The 20,048-nt window shown below is 39.1% G+C and overlaps 1 protein-coding gene across 1 annotated transcript in view; it reads right to left on the bottom strand.

Moving 5' to 3' along the window:
• Positions 1-19,765, bottom strand: part of LNX2 (ligand of numb-protein X 2) — a 111,864-nt gene extending 92,099 nt beyond the window's left edge. The window contains exon 1 of the mRNA XM_063429547.1: positions 19,579-19,765. The gene's annotated coding sequence lies outside the window, so the exon portion shown is untranslated. The remainder of the gene's footprint in view (positions 1-19,578) is intronic.
• Between the last annotated feature and the right edge of the window lie 283 nt (positions 19,766-20,048).

The following is a 20,048-nucleotide window of genomic DNA, read 5'->3' as shown; positions in this document are numbered from 1 at the left end:
AAGCATGAAGGTAATGATTCTACTCACCAGAACAAATTCAATAAGCTGTAGTTGTTCTGGTGACTATAGTGTCCCTTTAAAGTGGAACCGTCGTTTCCTGGGAGTTTTAACATTATGATTACTTATATTTAACAAATACATGTTTGTGAAGATTAAAGAATACAATTAAATGTAGAAATCCACATTTGCTGTCCTTGAACTCATCATCCTTGAACTGTTAATCTTTGCTACACACTCTTTGTCCCTGGAAGTCATCAGGAACAGAGCATAGGGAGAGGAGGAGACACAGAATCAATGTTTTTTTTTCCTCTGCTCCAATTCAATCTTTGCCCTGGCTGTGTCTGGACTAAACCGGATCCGGATGTCATTTTCTAAACCTTCCAAATACATTTAAAAGAAAAGGGATATGGGGCGGAGCTTGCAACTCAACATGAATGGACGCCATATCTAACAGCTCCCAGACCACACATAAAAAATCCACAAAAATCCCCACTTTCCTGTAATCATCCAGCCACAAAATACACCTAGACGGCTACAGCACAAAACACTGCACCTCTGGGCCTACCACGCACCATCAAGCCTAGGCCTCGAGGAAATCCTACACGGACATCTGGCGAAACACACAGACCAGACGAACCTGCTGGGCATCCCTGACATACCGGACCACACCCCGGCCATGGGACGCCGCTCCCAAAGGCACCAAGGTACCAGAGATGGGGATATAGGGGCCATGTTCCAAAAGCCCGCCCAAACCCGCCGGTACCTACGGCCGCACCGCCGGAGCATATCCAGGTGCCCGCCCACACACAGCAGTGCCCAGACCGACCGGGGAGCCCCCACATGAACCAACCAGGCATGACACCCAGGGCAGCAGGGCAGGGACCCAACCTCCAGGGGCACTCCCCAATGCAGCAGCACGAACAGCCACGCACTATGGCACCACAGAGCCAAGACACACTGGGGTACCCTCATGCAACACAGCAGGATAGGGCACAATCCCTAACACAGCCCAGACCTGCCTCACCCAGAAACCTACAAACAACGCAGTCACCATTAGTGGAGACGGAGGATGATTCAGCCCCAACTACTTAAAGGGGCCTGAAAATCCTGTTGGCAGACATCAGCTGTCCTCAAGACAGAATTAAACAAGGTCACGGAAAGGGTGAGCACCACAGAGAAAGAGGTGGTGTCGGTCCACACTCACATGAACAAGATGGGAGAAGCTATTAAACAACTACAACAACAGCAAACTTACCTATAAATCAAAATGTCCACCGTGGAAGACCGACAACGCCGCTCACACATCAAAATACGGGGCATCCCCATGACAATATCAACCGAAGAACTGCCGCAATATATCAGGCGCCTGCTTAACACGGTGCTCCCACACACAGTGGTAAAGAAAATAAACATAGACGGTATATACCGCTTGCCAGGACCCCCCCACCTGAAGAACAAAGCAGCCAGAGACGTCATCCTCAGATGTGTCACAGTGCAAGATAAGCTTCACATAATGGCAAGCCTGAAAGACAAGACACCACTGAAGTTCGAAGACTCTTCACTAACGTTTTTTCAGGATGTCTCGAAAGCCACCCTCTTATGGTGCAAAACCTCCGATCAGCTGGTATCGCCTACAGATGGGGCATCAACGGGACTCTAGAAGTAACCCATGAGGGAACTACCCATTTATTGACCTCAGGGGAGGAAGCATCTCCCCTTCTAGCAACCCTGGGACTGCCTAACCCGACGACTACACATCAGAGGAGCCCACTCGAAGCGACATGGGGCCATGAAAGCACTACTCAGCACGAACCGAGACCCAGTGGATCGCAACATCCAGTGCCGTGAACATTGGGAGATGCTATTACTAGCTTAGACAATCCAACAGTTGCACACCCGTGCCTTCGAGTTCCTAATGTTTAATAACCTAACGACAAACGTTTATGTCAATAGACATACAATTTCCTCTTCTTCCTATACCGACACACACGCTTTAACACCACAGGTTAACAGATAATTAACCCATCCACAGAGACCCGGGCTGCACAACACGCCATAAGCCCACACACAGCAAACCCAAACACCTGGCGTCCACCATACGATCACACTCCCCTCCCGCCACCCCCTAGGTCAGGGGGTAATCAAGTTAGATAAAAAACCACTACCGACAAAAAGCGCCACACCACTAAGGCATGTAGGCACTCATTCAACTCTGCACACAGGGCTAATCTATAAAACTTGACTACACCACATAATGGCCTCCTCATGAACAGCCCAACTACCACACACTCACGCAAAGTGCTAACATCTCCAAGACTATCGCACACATGTACGGCAAAAACACACCGTGCCTTAGTGGACACCCAAAAACACAAAACAATTGTGTAACACTGTTCTTCTCTCTACATATTGTTCAAATTGTTAATGTTATACCTGAATTGATAATGCTTGACCCAAAATGGTGCACATATCACACAAAAAGATCTCTGTCACAAATGTATGAAAATGTGATTTGATGCACCAAAACGAAAAAAAAAAAAAAAAGTAAAGGGATATCATATGGAAAAAAAAAAAGTTTAAAAGGACACAACAGCGTTATAAACACATATCTGTATTCCTGACGCTATAGTTTTAATTTCCCTAGTTAGTTAGGGCTGCCCCATTGAGTGCTTACCTTACTTATCTTATCTCCAACGCCGAGTCTTTCTTTGCGCTTCCACAGGCTCCTTCTCATGTGATGTCATTCTTGGACCTCCAGAATTAAGGTCCACTCCAGTGCTCGTCATGATGCACCTATGATTCTGCCATAGAGAATCCCCCCATGCAATGATTCTCTATGAAAGATGTAACATCACCTCGCATCCATGTGTGATGTCAAAGTACGAATGTGTTTAAAAGCCAAGGAGGAACAGACCTGGCTCTCCTACCCAGAGGGCTTGACAGCATTGCAGGACAAGGGTAGTAGGACTGAAATCACTATAACAAGTTAACAACTTCAAAAAGATGAAGTTGTTGTAGTGCCACTGCCCACAGTGTTACTTTAACACAAGTTATAGATTTTGAATGTTTCCTTCAATTGTATAATTTCATGCAAATTGCTGCATTAACAGGACTGAAATATATTTTGGATAATCAAGTAGACTGTAATTATTTTATGATTTCATTAAGTCAATAATTATTTTTTTTAAATGCCAAATTACACACATTAAAATCATAAAAGCTGAAATATATATTAAAAAATGTCTGGAATGTAAGCTAACATTATATATAGTATAACATTTTATCTAATGTGACAAAACAGCGTTTGAATTTAGTTGATTGATATAGGCTCCTTTCCATCACAATTATGCTCCAACCATTTATATATATTCACATTCACCACCTCCTCTATTGACACGTTCTAGAGGAGGTGTTAGGTTGCTATAGTAACGTCACATGCTGTATAAGTACATCACATATTAGTTGCTGCCACGGCAACCCAAAACCTCCTCTAAAGCCTGCGAGTGAAAAGGTACCAGAGATGGAAACAAAGAAACCAAGCATCGTTTGTCTTAAAAATATTCTGCTTTTATTATGTTTCACAGGTATTGGGTACTTCGACTTTTTCTAAAACAAAAAACATAAATGTAAAACCTAAAACACTCTATACATCACAAAACATACATACACATAACCACTACAACCAGGGTCCTTTTTCCCAATTCCCTGTCATTCTATTTTAAAGGTTTGACAAAAAATGGGGCTGGTACATGACATCCACAGCATGGAACCTCTGTGCCCACCCAAATAATGAGGTTCATAGTGATAAATAATATATTTTATTGATTAACCCCTTAAGGACAGGACTGTTTTTGCGATGTTGTACATTTGCGACCAGGCCTCTTTTTACACTTTTGTGGTGTTTGTATTTAGCTGTAATTTTCCGCTCTCTCATTTACTGTTCCCATACAAATTATATATTGTTTTTTTTCAGGACAAAAAGGGCTTTCTTTACATATCATTATTTATATAATCTCATGTAATTTAATTTAAAAGAAATTAAAAAAATGATGAAAATTTTTTAAAAAATACATGTTTTTTTACTTGAAAAATCTTTTACTCATCTACAAACGCTAATGAAAAAAACTGCTAAATAGATTCAAAATGTTGTCCTGAGTTTATTACCCAGTGTTCGCATGCTTTTTTTCGCAAGTTATAGTGCTATAAGTACAAGTAGGATATTACGGTTTCAAAACATACATTTTTAAAATGTATCAATAGTGACATTGTAATACTATTATCTGTCATAAATCTCTGAATAACACCCCACATGTACATATTTTTTTTAAAGTAGACAACCCAGGGTATTCAATATGGGGTATGTCCAGTCTTTTTTAGTAGCCACTTAGTCACAAACACTGGACAAAGTTAGCGTTCATATTTGTTTGTGTGTGAAAAAAGTAAAAGACTAAATTGAATGCTAATTTTGGCCAGTGTTTGTGACTAAGTGGCTACTAAAAAAGACTGTACATACCCCATATTTGCAACACCTTGGGTTGTCTTCTTTTGCAAATGGTATGCCATCATGGGGGTAATTCTCATTCCTGGGCTACCATACGCTCTCAAAGGCAATGTAACCAACCTGGCAATTTTCAATGTAAAAATATTTGACCCACATATTTAACCCTGTAACTTTCAAAAACGCTATAAAACCTGTACATGGGGGGTACTGTTATACTCGGGAGACTTTGGGAAACACAAATATTAGTGTTTCAAAACAGGAAAACGTATCACAACAATTATATCATCAGTAAAAGTACTGTTTGTGTGTTACAAATGCAAAAAAGTCACTTTCACTGACAATATCCTCGCTGTGATATGTTTTACTGTTTTGAAACTAATATTTGTGTTCAGCAAAGTTTCCCGAGTAAGACAGTACTCCCCATGTACAGGTTTTATAGCGTTTTTGAAAGTTACAGGGTCAAATATATGGGTCAAATATTTTTACATTGAAAATTGCCAGGTTGGTTACATTGCCTTCGAGAGCGTATGGTAGCCCAGGAATGAGAATTACCCCCATGATGGCATACCATTTGTAAAAGAAGACAACCCAAGGTATTGCAAATGGGGCATGTACAGGTTTTAGGGTGTCATAGAAAGTTACAGGGTAAAATACAGTGCTAGCAAATAAAATTTTCAGGACTTTCTTCCTGGGTTGTCAGGCAGGTCCCTTAAATTGCAATCAATAAAATTACTTAATTATGTAAAAATATTACATAAATACGCACGTAGAATTGAAATACATATGCATATTTATATATTTGAAGTCTACGTGTATGTTTATATAATTATTTATGCAATTTTGTATATGGACATATGTATATTTCGTATTATTTTTATTTATTATATAGACATAGATATATATATACAATTTCATTCTAAGTGTAGTTTGATATAAATATATATATATATATTAATATCAAAATACAGTTAGAAAAAAATGTCATATAGATATATAATTTTTTTATTATTTAAAAAAAAATATTTAATTTACTTATTTGTATTTTATAATAATATATATATATACATACAATACATATAGTTATTATATACGTGTGTAATTGAATTATAAGTGTATTTTTACATAATTATATTTTTTTTAATTAACATTTACATGTTTTTTGTTTTTTTTACACTAACAGGGAGACTGCCTGTCAGCACAGGCAGTCCCCCTGCAGGCAGACACTAGGACACCTATTGTGACCATGTGATCGCTCCTAATCCGCCATGGGGAGACTGTCTGGGCTACAGGCAGTCTCTCCACACCGGGAGCACCGCCGATCGCCGCCGGGGGAACGACAGCGATCGGGTAAGTACATCTTACCATTGTGACGGTTCAGGACCGTCATCGGTCGGCAATGCAAAAATGCAGATGACGGTCCTGAACCGTCACCAGTCCTCAAGGGGTTAAGGAGATATTAAAAGATCACTTCAAGCACCATAACCACTACAGCAGATTGTTAAATACTTAACTATTTCCCAGCACTGACAGCATTGCCATGATTGTTGATGGGTGTTCTAATATTATTTATTCTGCTCCCACACAGCCTACAAAAGGGTTCTCTTGTTCTACCCCATTACATAATTGGCACAGCGTTCTACTTAGAGAATTGACTGACATTTTAGAGGGACTTATTTTTTACAGATTTTTCTTCAAATCCATCATGGATTCTGATAGCACAATCTATAGATAGACTGTAATGTTCTTTAATTGTATTTAGACTTGAGTTTGCCATATTCAGGTACACTTGAAATTATTTTTTGCATTTGATGAACCTGGAAAAATTCCTGAAATTCTGCAGTCAAGATTGCTTAAAACTAGTGTTTACTTCCAAATGACTGTACATTTAAATTTCAGGTATAAAATCACCAGGACGAACAGCTGAGAATCTTGTTTTTATCATGTAAAGCAAAACTTAAAGTAAAATTAAAGTTTAATGCCCCCTTAACTATTTACTTACAGTTGCTATTACGACAACCAGGTTGCAATACATAATGCATGACAAAAGTCTGAACTCAAAAGGCATCCTGAACATTTTGGACTGAGACTGCTTAGCCCAGGGCTTGACAAATTTGCTTTCAATCTAGGAGCCAGCTAAAAAAGTTAGGAGCCGTTTTTTTTCCAATGACAAAAATACAACTCTTAAAGAGACACTATACTCGCCAGAACTACTACAGCTTAAGGACAGATGACGGATATATTCCGTCATGATTCCCTTTTATTCCAGAAGTTGTGTCCTTAAGGGGTTAATGTAGTGGTCTCTTGTCCATAGGTTGTCCCTGCAGGCTTTTTAAAGTAAACTCAGACACACACACAGACAGACACACCCACACCCAGACAGACACCCAAACCCCCAGACAGTCACCCACACCCCAAGACAGACAGACTCACACACACACACCAAGACAGACTCCCCCCCACACACACCCAGACAGACCCACACACAACCATACCCAGACAGACCCACACACCCAGACACACACACACTGACAGACAGACACACTCTTACACAGTCACAGACACATACACACTGACACACACAGTCACAAAGTATAATTTGATACACTCAAATGGATACACACACACACACACACAAAGATTCGTAGATACACACAAACAGGCATAACAGATATACACACACAAATAAAAAAATAACTATTTTTAGCCACCCTCCTGTTTCCTACCTTTTGGGCTCGGGGGGGTGGCTTCCCTGGGGTCCCGTAGGACTGGGCCGGAGCAAATGACAATAGGTTAATGGGAAAAAAACAATAGTGTGATACAGTATATACAGTGAAAATGTGCGCTTAAATGGATGCACTCACGAGATAGTAAAGGTAAAACAGCATTCAAGGTGCCTCCCCAGGGAATATGGGGGGATGCTGGTATCCTTCGGTAGTGTCTAGCAGCCAAATGGGACACAGGACTCCAGGTGAGTAATGGTAGAAAATATTTGTAGTTTTATTTTCTTTAAAAGGTGATACAACACCAAGCAGATAAAATATAAAAGTGCAGCAGTAGGTCCAACGCGTTTCGTTCAACACAGGAACTTCATCAGGGACCGCACAGTAAAAGAAATCAACAGCAATATTGCAGATTGTAAAAAAAATACACATCCTCAGGATGTGTATTTTTTTTACAATCTGCAATATTGCTGTTGATTTCTTTTACTGTGCGGTCCCTGATGAAGTTCCTGTGTTGAACGAAACGCGTTGGACCTACTGCTGCACTTTTATATTTTATCTGCTTGGTGTTGTATCACCTTTTAAAGAAAATAAAACTACAAATATTTTCTACCATTACTCACCTGGAGTCCTGTGTCCCATTTGGCTGCTAGACACTACCGAAGGATACCAGCATCCCCCCATATTCCCTGGGGAGGCACCTTGAATGCTGTTTTACCTTTACTATCTCGTGAGTGCATCCATTTAAGCGCACATTTTCACTGTATATACTGTATCACACTATTGTTTTTTTCCTTGTATGTTCCCTATATAGACTGTACAGCCGTATCCCACTTCTGCTTGTGGTTCTATACATATATATGATCGTTTTGTGGTGGATAACGATCTTGGGAGGCTACAGACTAATTGAAGTTAAGTAATCGATATTTAACACACAACAACGTAGTTGTTTTGTTTTTGCAATAGGTTAATGGGGGCTGGCTGCGGCTGATGGGAGCAGCTGCCGCTGTTCCAGACTCCCCCTCCTCCTGTCTCCACAGCCCCATGCAGGTCTCTGTGCGCCAGGAGGAAGTGAAGGGAAGTGTGATAACTTCCTCCCGGCGCACAGGGGAAAGGGCGGGCAGCCGGCTCTGCTTAAAGGGGCGCAGTGGAGGGTTGGCTCTGAGGGATGCGTGCGCCTGGACATAACACCAGCTCTGAGGACAGCGGCTGGGCCGGCTCTGTGGGATGCGGGCAGCCGGACATAACACCGGCTCTGAGGACAACGGCCGGACATAACATCGACTCGAGGACAGCAGGCGTGCCGACTCTGAATAATGGCAGTGGGCGGGCTCAATGTGGGTGGGCGGCTCAGTTGAACTCGGGCAGGCGGCAAGCTAGCCGTCTTTAAATGCTGCCCTTCAAGCTTGCAATTCCCCTGCGGGAGTAGGGAGGAAACGGGCCGACCAATTCCAGGCGCCAAGGGAAAATTCTTACTCGCCATGGCGACCTGGCATTTTTCGAGCCCCGGCTTAGCCCACCCTTGAACATGGAATTTTATCCACATGTTAATAAAGAATCAAGCATTAATCAGGATATAGCATTACACAGCAGGGTAATCCTTCCTTATTAAAAAAAATTGTATTGTATCGATAGGCAGCAAGTCGTGGGTTCAGAAAACCCCCACCAGCAAATTTAAAAAAAAAAAACTATCATTACAACCAAAATGTGTGCAAGAAATGCAAAATTTAAACTTCTGCATTATTTTGATTGCAATAGAAAGCCCTGGGGTTTGGGTGTCAGTGTTAAATCACTATTTAGGTAACTTACCCCATTAGAAAGTATTACAAACTTATTTCCTGTTCTCCAAGGGTCTGCAGGCACTGGCTTCGCCCATGATCCGCATCTTTGGCTTACATAAATCAGAACTGATGAGCTCAGCCAATCACAATGCTTTCCCACAGACTAGATGGGCCGAAAGGTTCTTATCGGGCGTCACATTCTATGTTTCTATGATTGGCTGAGATCATAAAGGAGGCGGGGAGAAAGGAGGTGGGGCTGGGCCAAACGTCACCCTGGCCAATCAGCGTCTCCTCATAGAGATGCATTGATTCAATTCTGATTATATAAGCCAAAGAGGAAATTAGGAAAGTTTACTGTCTCCTGCAAACTCTGCAGCACTGCCCCAGGAAGCACCACCAGTGGCCATCTTTGAAAAGGCAGTGTTTAGGCTGTATTTGTTCTGGTGGCTATAGTGTCCCTTTAAATAAACCTCTTGAGTTTGACAAAAGCTGAAGGGGCTGCACCCTAAGACGCTTCCACCAACAAACACTACTGTAGTTGCTAAGGGACTAAGAGTATCATTTAATGTAGTTACAATGTAATATCATATGATATAGTGTTCCCTTGTAGGACAATTTACTATACTCCCACCCACAGATTTAAAGAATTACATCTACTGTGAGATAAACTGCTATACAGCAATAACATGTGCTCAGTTTGATAAATCTACAATCTCCAAGTAACAATCATCCATATTTTAATACAGGCTAACAATTTCAAAGGAAAGAAAGGATTACTTACGGCATATTAAGTCACTTAACAGATCATTGGAAGCATATTATATATATATCTGTCAAGATTTACTATTTCCCTGAAAACCTTCATTTCAACTGAAGGAATGTTGCTGTCTCAACAGATAAGCTAGACAGCCCATTAGAAGCAAACAATATGAGCTGTATTCTTCAGCTAATCATCTGGACTAATTTGTAATGTCTAATATAACTAAAAGGTCGGGCAGGGAGATGGGGCACAAAAATAAATCTGTATAATCTGTGTTATGAATCCCTAATTCTGGGTCACGGGCTGAAACAGTTTAGTAATTAATGTGTAGAACACCGCTGTTGTCCTGGCGTGTTCTAACCGCATCAAGTCAAGGCAAACCACAAGATACATGTAAGATATCACAAAAATGCCTTATCAGCAAACCACTACCGCTGCAAAAGCATCAGAATGACAGGAAAATGACATACGGTGTAGGCTCTTTATTGGGTTTCATTAGGCAATGAGAATCAATAACTGTTTGGCCAGTTCCTCTGTGGGACTTTTTACTTGACAATCTATATAACTGGCATGTTCACTAAGAAACATGGGACTCACATTATCATCAATGAGAAATAGCGCACGGTTTAGCTTAGCTAGACAAAATATAATTAACTCAATGTGCGAATTCATGTAGCTTATTCTAAAGAGTCTGGACTTGTGTGTAGTCTTGACATATGGTTTGACATATACAGGTTTATTCACTAAAGATAGAGTTGTCAGAAACTCTAATTTATTTTAAAATTCACGGCTAATATAGATGAGAGTTTCTCACTTCAACTATTTTGGCTTTAAATTAAATGATGCCTTAGACTTGATCAAAGAAGGAACTCTCGAGCTTGTCACAAAAAATGTCCGACCAATTCAAAAAAGAAAGTGCAATAAATTATTTTGTATCTACATCCCTGGACTACTGCGACAACTCAAATATCATGGCCTTAAATTTGAAAATCACTAAATGTTTGAGAATTCCCTAGTGAATAATTTTTTATTTTTTACTGGCATCTTTAAAGCGCCAACAAATTCCGCAGCGCTGTACAATTGGGAAAAGGGACAAAACACAATACAAGAACACAATACCGATACAACAGGTAGAGAGGGCCCTGCCCATGAGCTTACAATCTAAAAATCCATTATATCTACATCTCTCCTCCTTAGTGAATGGGATGGGATTTCTGAATGTATATTGTATTTGTGTGAATTGCAACATTCATCAAAAGCCTTAAAGGAACACTATAGCGTTAGGAATACATACATGTATTCTCAACACTATAGTGCCATTGTCCGTAGTTGCATTAAGCTTCCATAAAAATTAAGAAAATTGAGTAAATTGCAACTTGTGACATAGACGTACACACAAACATACACCCATCACCAAGTGAATGCTGTAGTTTTGTAGGTATGTCCGTGTCACACACTTGGGTCGGGACGAGCCATGCAATGTAAGTTATTTTTAAGAAAACTACTCAGAAAGGATATGCATCTTATAGATTAATTTACAAGTCTTCTGAGTGCACCATGCGATTTGATTTTGAGAACCCAGGCACAGGCACCAAGGACTTTTGAATTTTTCGGTACAATTTAATCTGAATACATTTACCTTAGATTTCCCAATGCTGGTCAACGGCTTATTGTTTGTCATTAAGAAAATTGAGGTTTTACTTACTCCTTTCCAGCGCCAAAGCTCCCTCAGAGCTGCTCACCTCTCTGCCTCATGTAACGTCTTCCAGGAGGCATAGCCTCCTCCGGTGATCGTTCAATCAATGCTCTTCATAGCGTACATACATTATTGTAGTCAATGCTTTCCTATGGGCTTCCCCATCAAGTGATCGAGTTTTACTGTGTCAGTACAGCAAAAGCACATCTTCTAAACAACTGCATATGTTTTATATTGCAGGGTTAAAAGGTCCACTGCACACAGTCCACATCATTGAGATTAAATTGTTTGGGTGACTTATAGTGTTCCTTTAAATGTAAAAAGCGTTATCGTCTGTAAAAGTTAATATCAGTTGACAAAATACTCTGGCCTTATAAATTGAGAGAGCACTGGAATCAGTCTTAACAATGACTAACAACACTTATAGGTCAAACAGTAGCTCTGCTTCATATATAGAGTACAAATACAATTCAGATTATTTGTCTTACTACTTTTGTCATTACTGTACTACAACTTTGATAACACTTGCAGCATGGGAATAAGTAGATTTTTTTTTATCAGCCATCACCAAAAAATGCATGCGTTAGGTGTCACTCTAGGCGCCATCACATCCTGTGCAACACACATAGCATATGGTACAGAGATGAGCCCTTTGTCTTTTAGGATTGATTAAAAAGGACACTAAGCACCAAAACAACTTTAGCTTAATGAAGCAGTTTTGACGTATAGATTGTACTCCTACGCAATGTTCTGCCATTTAGGAGTTAAATCACTTCTGTTTCTTTACATGAAGCTCTAGTCACATCTCACATCTAGGCACCCATGGAAAAAAAAGAGGTCCATTTTCAATCAGATCTTACAACACAGTGTGTTTACTTCACAAGTTTTTATCTTCCTCTCTGTTAATTGAACTTTAAACACACACACAAAAGGCTGTTGAAATCTTTAGCAGGGAATTAACACGAGATAAGAAATTCCAAATGAAACACACTGTTCAATAAGAGAAGCTAAAAAAATAGATTTACATTTTTTTTTATTATTATTATTGGTAGTTATATAGAGCCAACTAATTCCGCAGTTAGTGTCCCTTTTTGGTGGGAGCTCATGGCATAAGGTGCAAACCATGGGATAAGTATGTTTTTGATTATTTAACTATTACTATTATATTATTATTATTTAACTATTGCAAGTTAACTCAATCCTGAAGCAAGGCTGCCAGACCACCTTGTTTATGTTGGACACTGATGGAGATAAAGTGACGCGATAGCCTCCCCTGAGACTTAACACAGATTCTCTGGCAGAGGTGATACAGGACTACCGAGAGGGGAGAAGAGGGAGAAGATTGGGGGAGAGCCTGGGCCGTGATTTCCTGGCCATCTATTGCATTTAGAAGCTGTAAGCTTTTACATGTCATGCCGCAAATTTGCATTTTGTATAGTATTTCATTATTTTTAATTTAGCATTTTTCATTCATTTTAATGCATTATTAGCATAACGACTTCAAAATCAAAGGAACAGTTTGCTTCCAGCCTGAACCGACGCTTTTTTCCCCAGACGTATCGCGCAAGAAAAAATAAAAATACTCAAAACAAACGCAGTTGATAATTGGCTTGTTCTGTAAGAACACAACTGATACATGCTTATAAAACAAATGTGATGTCTTCTGTTAACCCCATTCAACCGCATCAACAGTTAGACTGCATAAAATTAGAGAGAAGCAAACACCTATTTAATAGAGACAGTTACTGCCTCTCTAACACATAATGTTGTGGGTGTTAAGGCAGACATGTGTAAAAATAATGCTCTACTTACAGGAACCTTGCAGCTTTTCCTACACTATAGCAATATTTGACATTACCCCCCTTCCCTCCGTGCCTTTGAAATTAGAGCTAAGGTGTCTCAGAATTAACCAAGCATTGTCCCACATTGCACCATTTTAGATATTTGTGTTCGTAGCTCCGTTTTTTGTTGCTAGGGAAGAAAACGGATGTAGCTCCCTGGAGAGTATTTTAGCACAATGAACAATAGTATTGAGGTCATAGCGATAACACCTATCTTACCATTAAACGGCTAAGCAGGCTAATAGTCAGCATTTATATACAAATCCAGATCTATAGCATCAGTGAATAGAAAACCAGATTTCTTTAGCCTTGCCATATAGACGATTCAAAAGAATACCAGCGACTTTTCTTTTGTTTAAAGGCCTGAAGAATTTAAATTGCAATAAGCACTTCAGCTAATGGGTAAATGTAGTAACTTAAATGTATCTGTTCTCTGGATAAAGTGTCTGAAAACACCTTATTGTAATAGAAAAGGAAGCTAATTTGTTCTAAGGGCTGCACGTTTCTCATCTTGTCTGCACTGAAATACTTATCTTAGTATAATAAACAGATCTTTCTGAATAAAAGAGTATATTAATGATCCCGTGCCATGACATGCAATTAAACATAATAACATTTTCAGATAACAGACAGACTTTTCCATAATAGCTTTTATTTCTGGATTAATGCTTTGCTTTTCTGTTATGCTGTGTTTTCATTACAGATGCAATATTCTACTGTTATCATTGTGTGAATAATAACTAATGTCACGGGATCTGTATCTGTGATTTAGACGATTAAGTCACAGCCTCGGGGCTGAAAGAAACAAGAAGACTTGGATTTTGAAATTATTCTAGCAAGTTCCTTTTCTTCATAAGTGCTTGATATATACTTCGTCAAAGACCTTGTAAAGCCTATAGATTGGTTCTTAAACGGACACTAAAGGCACCCAGACCACTTCGGCTTCGTCAAAGACCTTGTAAAGCCTATAAATTGGTTCTTAAAGGGACACTAAAGGCACCCAGACCACTTTAGCTCATTGAAATGGTCTGGGTGTAGTGCCCCTCTCAGTTTAACCCTGCAATGGTAATATTTGCAATTATCGAGAAATACATCAGCTCTGGACCCAGATAATCCCCTTAGGGGGTGGGGGGAGGCGAGCGAGGGGGCACTGTAGGCTAGAAAAAAAATAATTTTGTATTCCTAGCCTATAGTTTCCCTTTTCTCTTTAAATATATATGGATACATTAATTTAACCAGGAACTCTATATAAATTACAAAGGAACAACAAATGTTAAACTTAAATTCTCCAGCCCGTTGTTTTTACAGCTTGTGATATGTATTTTGCCACAACTCCCTTTTTTGTGAATAAATCCCATTTATCTTATCTACCAAGAAAAATCTTTTCGAGGAAGTTTTACTTCAAGCAACAGACAAATTTTTTCAACAATAAGCAAACATGAGATTAAAAACACATTAATTTAATAGATTATAAATGTAATAATTTTTTTAACCAAATTGTCTTAATATGTACACTTTAAATGTAAATAAAATGTTACTGAGATATTGTTTAAAAGAAACACTCCACATACCGTTGAACACTACAGTGTGCTGTATTAGTTATGGTGCCAGTATGTAATATGCATAGCCTTCCTAAATACTTCCTATAACGTTAGTTCTAATGTTTAAACTTCCCTTATTACACAGTCTGTTTAATTTAGAATTGTGTATCTCCTGCATTGTTAATAGACTGCTAGACCTTGCAGGAGCTTCCTGTATGTGATTAAAGTTCAATTTACGGAGCAGGATATAAAAAACGTCTAAAGTAAGTTAAAATCTGGCTGAAAATAAAACCTTTTTTCAATGCAGGCGGTGTGAGTCAAAGCAAGGGGAGGTCTGGCTAGGGCTGCATAAACAGAAACAAAACTGATTAAACCCCTTAATGGCAGTGAGACTGCAGGTGCATGACCTATACACCAAAATTGCTTCATTAAGCTAAAGCTAAATTTGGTTACTACAGTGTCCCTTTAAGTATGTTTTTCTATTTTTTTTGTTCAACCTCATTATCTAAATGTAATGATTCTGCCCATAAATATGGAATAAAATATTGGAAAATAATTCATATATTAACTAGACTATAAAACATATGGTTCTCCAATGATTCGTTTCTACTGCAGACAATTTGTGCTCTTTTCTATTTTCCCGTGGATATATTAGAAAAGTACCATATCTTTGTTCATAGCATTCTACACATCACACTGTAGACATTCGGAAGCAGTCTTTGAGTATGTATAACTTTTTCTCTATAGGTTTTTTGACAGTTTTACAAACAGAATTTGTAGATTACATTTTATATGTAACAGGCCATGTCACACTAAAATTTGGGAATTAACTGATCCTTTTATCATTTATCAAAACTGTAAGCTTCCCATTATATTTGATAAAGAGCAAACAAGATACCCAAAGTTTTGTTTGGGAGAAATATGTGTAGCACATACTACAAATACTGATAACTTAAAGGAACAGTCTGGTCACCATAACAACTCCACTGGAATGAAGCGGTTATAGGGCCAGTTGGTCCCTGGCACCTTCTTACCTTTAGGGGTCAAACCATTGACCAACAGTTGAAACCACAAGACCTGAATCCAGTGCCTGAATCTCAGCTCTGCCCTTCCGCTTCTCTGAGAATTCTTGAAAGAGGAAGCCTTGGACAGCTTCCGACAGGGGTGCCACTGATTGGCTGATAGCACCAAATGACGTAGCCCCCCCATTCAAAAAAGCTACTTGAGAAAATTAAACGTAGAATTCTCAAGGCGGTGTAAGGCTTCCTTTTTCAAGAATCTTTGAGAAGCAGAAGGACCAGGGACACAGCATAACGGAGCTAGATTCAAGATGTTAGGTCCCAAAGATAATCCGGTGCTAGGGTTCTCCTGATGAAGTTGTTATAGTCTCACATAGAACTATTCCATTAAACCAACATTGTTTTTGCTGCTTAGAGTGTCCCTTAAAATTAATGATTATACCCCCTGTCCATTGGCTTAACTTATAATTTTTACCTATTCTTCCTTTTACCGGATCTCTGGGCCTGGGCGCAGCCATTTTGTACTCCTCTATCCGTGATATCTGCTGTTTGCCGTACCGTTGAATGCATTTTACTGATGGATTGTGGTTAAACTTTATTGGCAACTGAAAAAGAACCTAAGCTCCGCCTCTTTTCAAGTTTCGCTAACTTGACTGCTATGCACAAGGAAAAATTGTCCCTACTTTTCCTTATGTGTTTTATGACAAGTAAAGCAGGTTAGATAAAGGTTAGTTTGATGGCAGAGTTGTTTTAAAGGGAAATGCATCACTTGACATTTGTTTTTTAGAGTAGCAAACACATTTAAAGAAATATACAGCAAGGAAATTTGAAAAGTATATAATAAATGTTATAAATATGGGCAGATTGCTAGGGTTTTTTTTTTTCAGCGTCCCCCAACATCCCTCTTATTCACCCAGTTCCGTTTTAGACCAGTTCAATAATAACAGAAATAGGGCATTATCGTGAAGCAGCAGCAGCAGAGAGGAAACAGTGGAGCCTGCTCTGCATGATCACACTTACCTCTCTTTTCCCCCTGTCAGGATTTTGCATGGTGAAGAAATCAACTGCACATATGTAAATGTGTCAGGCATGCCCAATACACTTTTCCAGCATTCCTAGGGATAGGACACTGATTGGTTAGATCATGCCTCTCCTGGAGTGGGTGTGGAAAACAAATCATATTTACCTACTTTTTCAGCATGCAGAGTGAAGTAACTGTCTCAATTAAAGCTAAAGCTTATGAATGGGAAAATGGTCTCAAAGTGATGCATGTCACTTTAAGGTCAAGTTGAAACAGGCCTACAGTAAAGAAGTAATGAGTATTTACACAAACATTAAAGTGCTATGTATGCAAAAAGGAGGACAAACTGACAGGTTAGATCTATATTCTACAATATAAATAATTTTTTTAAAACTACATGACGTAATAATACACAGCCCAGACAGCAGGTATGGGCACTGTTTTGAAAGCAAACATCACTTTATGCAGTACAAACATAGGCACTCATATAGACACAGAGCGAAAACATGCAAAACAAACAGGGGTCACTTCAAATTTCTGTAGAAGTGACATCTCAATGGAAACTACTGTTCCGAGGGTAGATGCCATTATTTGCCATGGCACCCTGTCAAGGATACTTGCTGTTTTGTGCCCTTGCACTGGTACCTTCTCAAGAGAAATAGCATTTTGGTACAAAGGCATTCATCACATTTTGGCAAAAAAAGTGAACCTTTTGAGAGTAGAGCTACATATGACATTGTAAAAGGTAAATATTCACAAAAAACACCTCAGGGACTAAAGGCCCACAACATTACCAGGTCGCCCAGCAGACAGAAATGTATTTCGACCTACATCTGCTGGGCACCTTACCACAGTAAACGCCTCTATAACTTCGACCTAGGTTATAAAACAGAACAGAAACCCGCAAAAAAGATAACAGTGCCTATTTCACGAAGTTAGGGACTAATTGTAGCTAAAAATGTGGTTGCCAGGCTCCAGAGCATGCCACTCTCTGCAATAAAGAATAAAGTGAATTGTCAACGTAATGCTATGATGTTTTCACTCCAAGCCAAATGCAAAGTTTATAAGCTTAGTTAGTATTTGCTAGGATAAATGCGAATGTTTTTTTATAAATGTGATACTATGCTTCGACAGAAGCTTCAACCTTCCTTGTTATTAGGGAATAAACAGTATATTCAGTAAGCAATAAAAGAGGTATGCCACAACCCATTCGATATTAGCAAATTCCAACTCTATATTAAAAACCAGGAAACTATACACAGAAAATGCACCTTTAGAAATGTCACAAATAGGTCAAGGCATTGACCCCTTACTCTTCCAGAGGTCAGATCATCATCAACCTACAGTGCCTTTGTTTTTGCTTTGCCAACTTCACAACAGAGAATACAGGAGTCAGGCACCTTTAAGGTTAATAAAAATGAGTATATACATAGAGAGAGAGATCTGTCATCTTGCTCCATCCAGCAGATTGTTATCTGGAGATCTTTGCACTGTGCTTCGCATTACAATGTCCCATTTAAGCTTTTCCTGATTCCTGATTCCCATTATAAACCAGATGATAATCTCAAGGGTTGTGAAATGGGGACAGCACTACACGTACTGCTCATTTTATTTTATATTTATATCATTGAATGGCAGGTACATATTCCATCAAGGGCTGGATCTCCTGCTTAACAGACCAACAAAAAATAAATAAAAAAATAAATTAATTTAAGCATGACTGATCCCCAGCTTATTGGCATAGAATTTCTTATTGTATGCAGAGTGCCCAGTTCTGGATCCTGGTTTGGCAGACACAGAGTCTTGAAAAATCCTAAAGATTCTATCTCTCTGAATTAATTTATGGCTAGGTTGCAATCTTGGAGTCCAGTTACACTAGCTTAGTGCGAAGTTACCTGATGACAGATTGACAAGGTACACTGATAAAAAAATAAAAAAAATAACCTCTGACACTTCAGCAGACATGGAATGCAATTCTCATTGAGCTAGAAAGTCAAAGGCTAGTGTATCACACATATCTCCTTGGCAAAACCACACTGCTCCCCCTGTAACACCAGTGAAAGTTCAGTAAACTCCGTTAGAACACTGGCACCTCCTTCTCTAGCTATGTATCAAGAGCAATTCTGCGACAAAGTTCTAAAACTAGAACAATCAAGGAGGTCCTGCTTGGTAGAATACCTATGATTGGTTTGCCCCTCACAATCCCTCTCTGTGTATTCTAGATTTAAAAAAAAAAATGGATGCAAAGAAATTAACAGAGACACATTATTTTTTTTAATTAAATATATATATTAAAAAGATTTTATATATATATATATAAAAATAAATAACATATTATTATTATTAATTATTATTATTATTATTATGTTATATATATATATAAAAATAAATAACATATTATTATTATTAATTATTATTATTATTATTATGTTATATATATATATAAAAATAAATAACATATTATTATTATTATGTTATATATATATAAATAAATAACATATTATTATTATTATGTTATAATGTAAATATATGTTAATATAAATTTAAAAATAACATATATCATATACTGTATATATATTTAATAGAAAGGTACTAGTACCTAATAACGAAAAATAAAATGCACCTTAAACACACACCCTCCACCTTATGCAGTCCTCCTCACACCAAACCCCCAGAAATAGCTTAAAAGTTATCTCACCCCTGACTGCGATGTCCCCAGCCTGCAGTGACCCGGCGCTGTGCATTCAGAGGACATGCGTGTGTTAGCAGCACAGGGAGGTCCTGATCTTCTAATGTGCCTGAATGGAAGAGGTGACGGCCAGTCCTCACTCCCCCCCTACCTCCTCCTTGCTCTCCCAATTGCTGCTGCTTCTGCTGCTGACACACTCCTGCCAAGGCACCGCTGCTGTTCAAGCCAGACTGCAGTTACCTTGGCAACCCCGGTACCTCCCCAATGTAGAACGCACAGAATGTCCTGCGCTGGATTGACATTCCCTCTCATCCAATAGGAGCAGGCCTGGTATTTATGGCCGTCCTTTCACACTGTTGCCATTGCATTCTCTGAGCAGTTTGCCCATTCCTGCAGAGTTGGCTGATGTTTTGCAGTGCACACCCCCGTCCTCTGAACGGGGCACTCTTAAAGGAACACTATTAATAGATGTATATATT

Source organism: Pelobates fuscus, chromosome 1 (assembly GCF_036172605.1).
Source record: "Pelobates fuscus isolate aPelFus1 chromosome 1, aPelFus1.pri, whole genome shotgun sequence".
NCBI classification, from domain to species: domain Eukaryota; kingdom Metazoa; phylum Chordata; class Amphibia; order Anura; family Pelobatidae; genus Pelobates; species Pelobates fuscus.
This window is presented reverse-complemented; position numbering and strand designations above follow the sequence as displayed.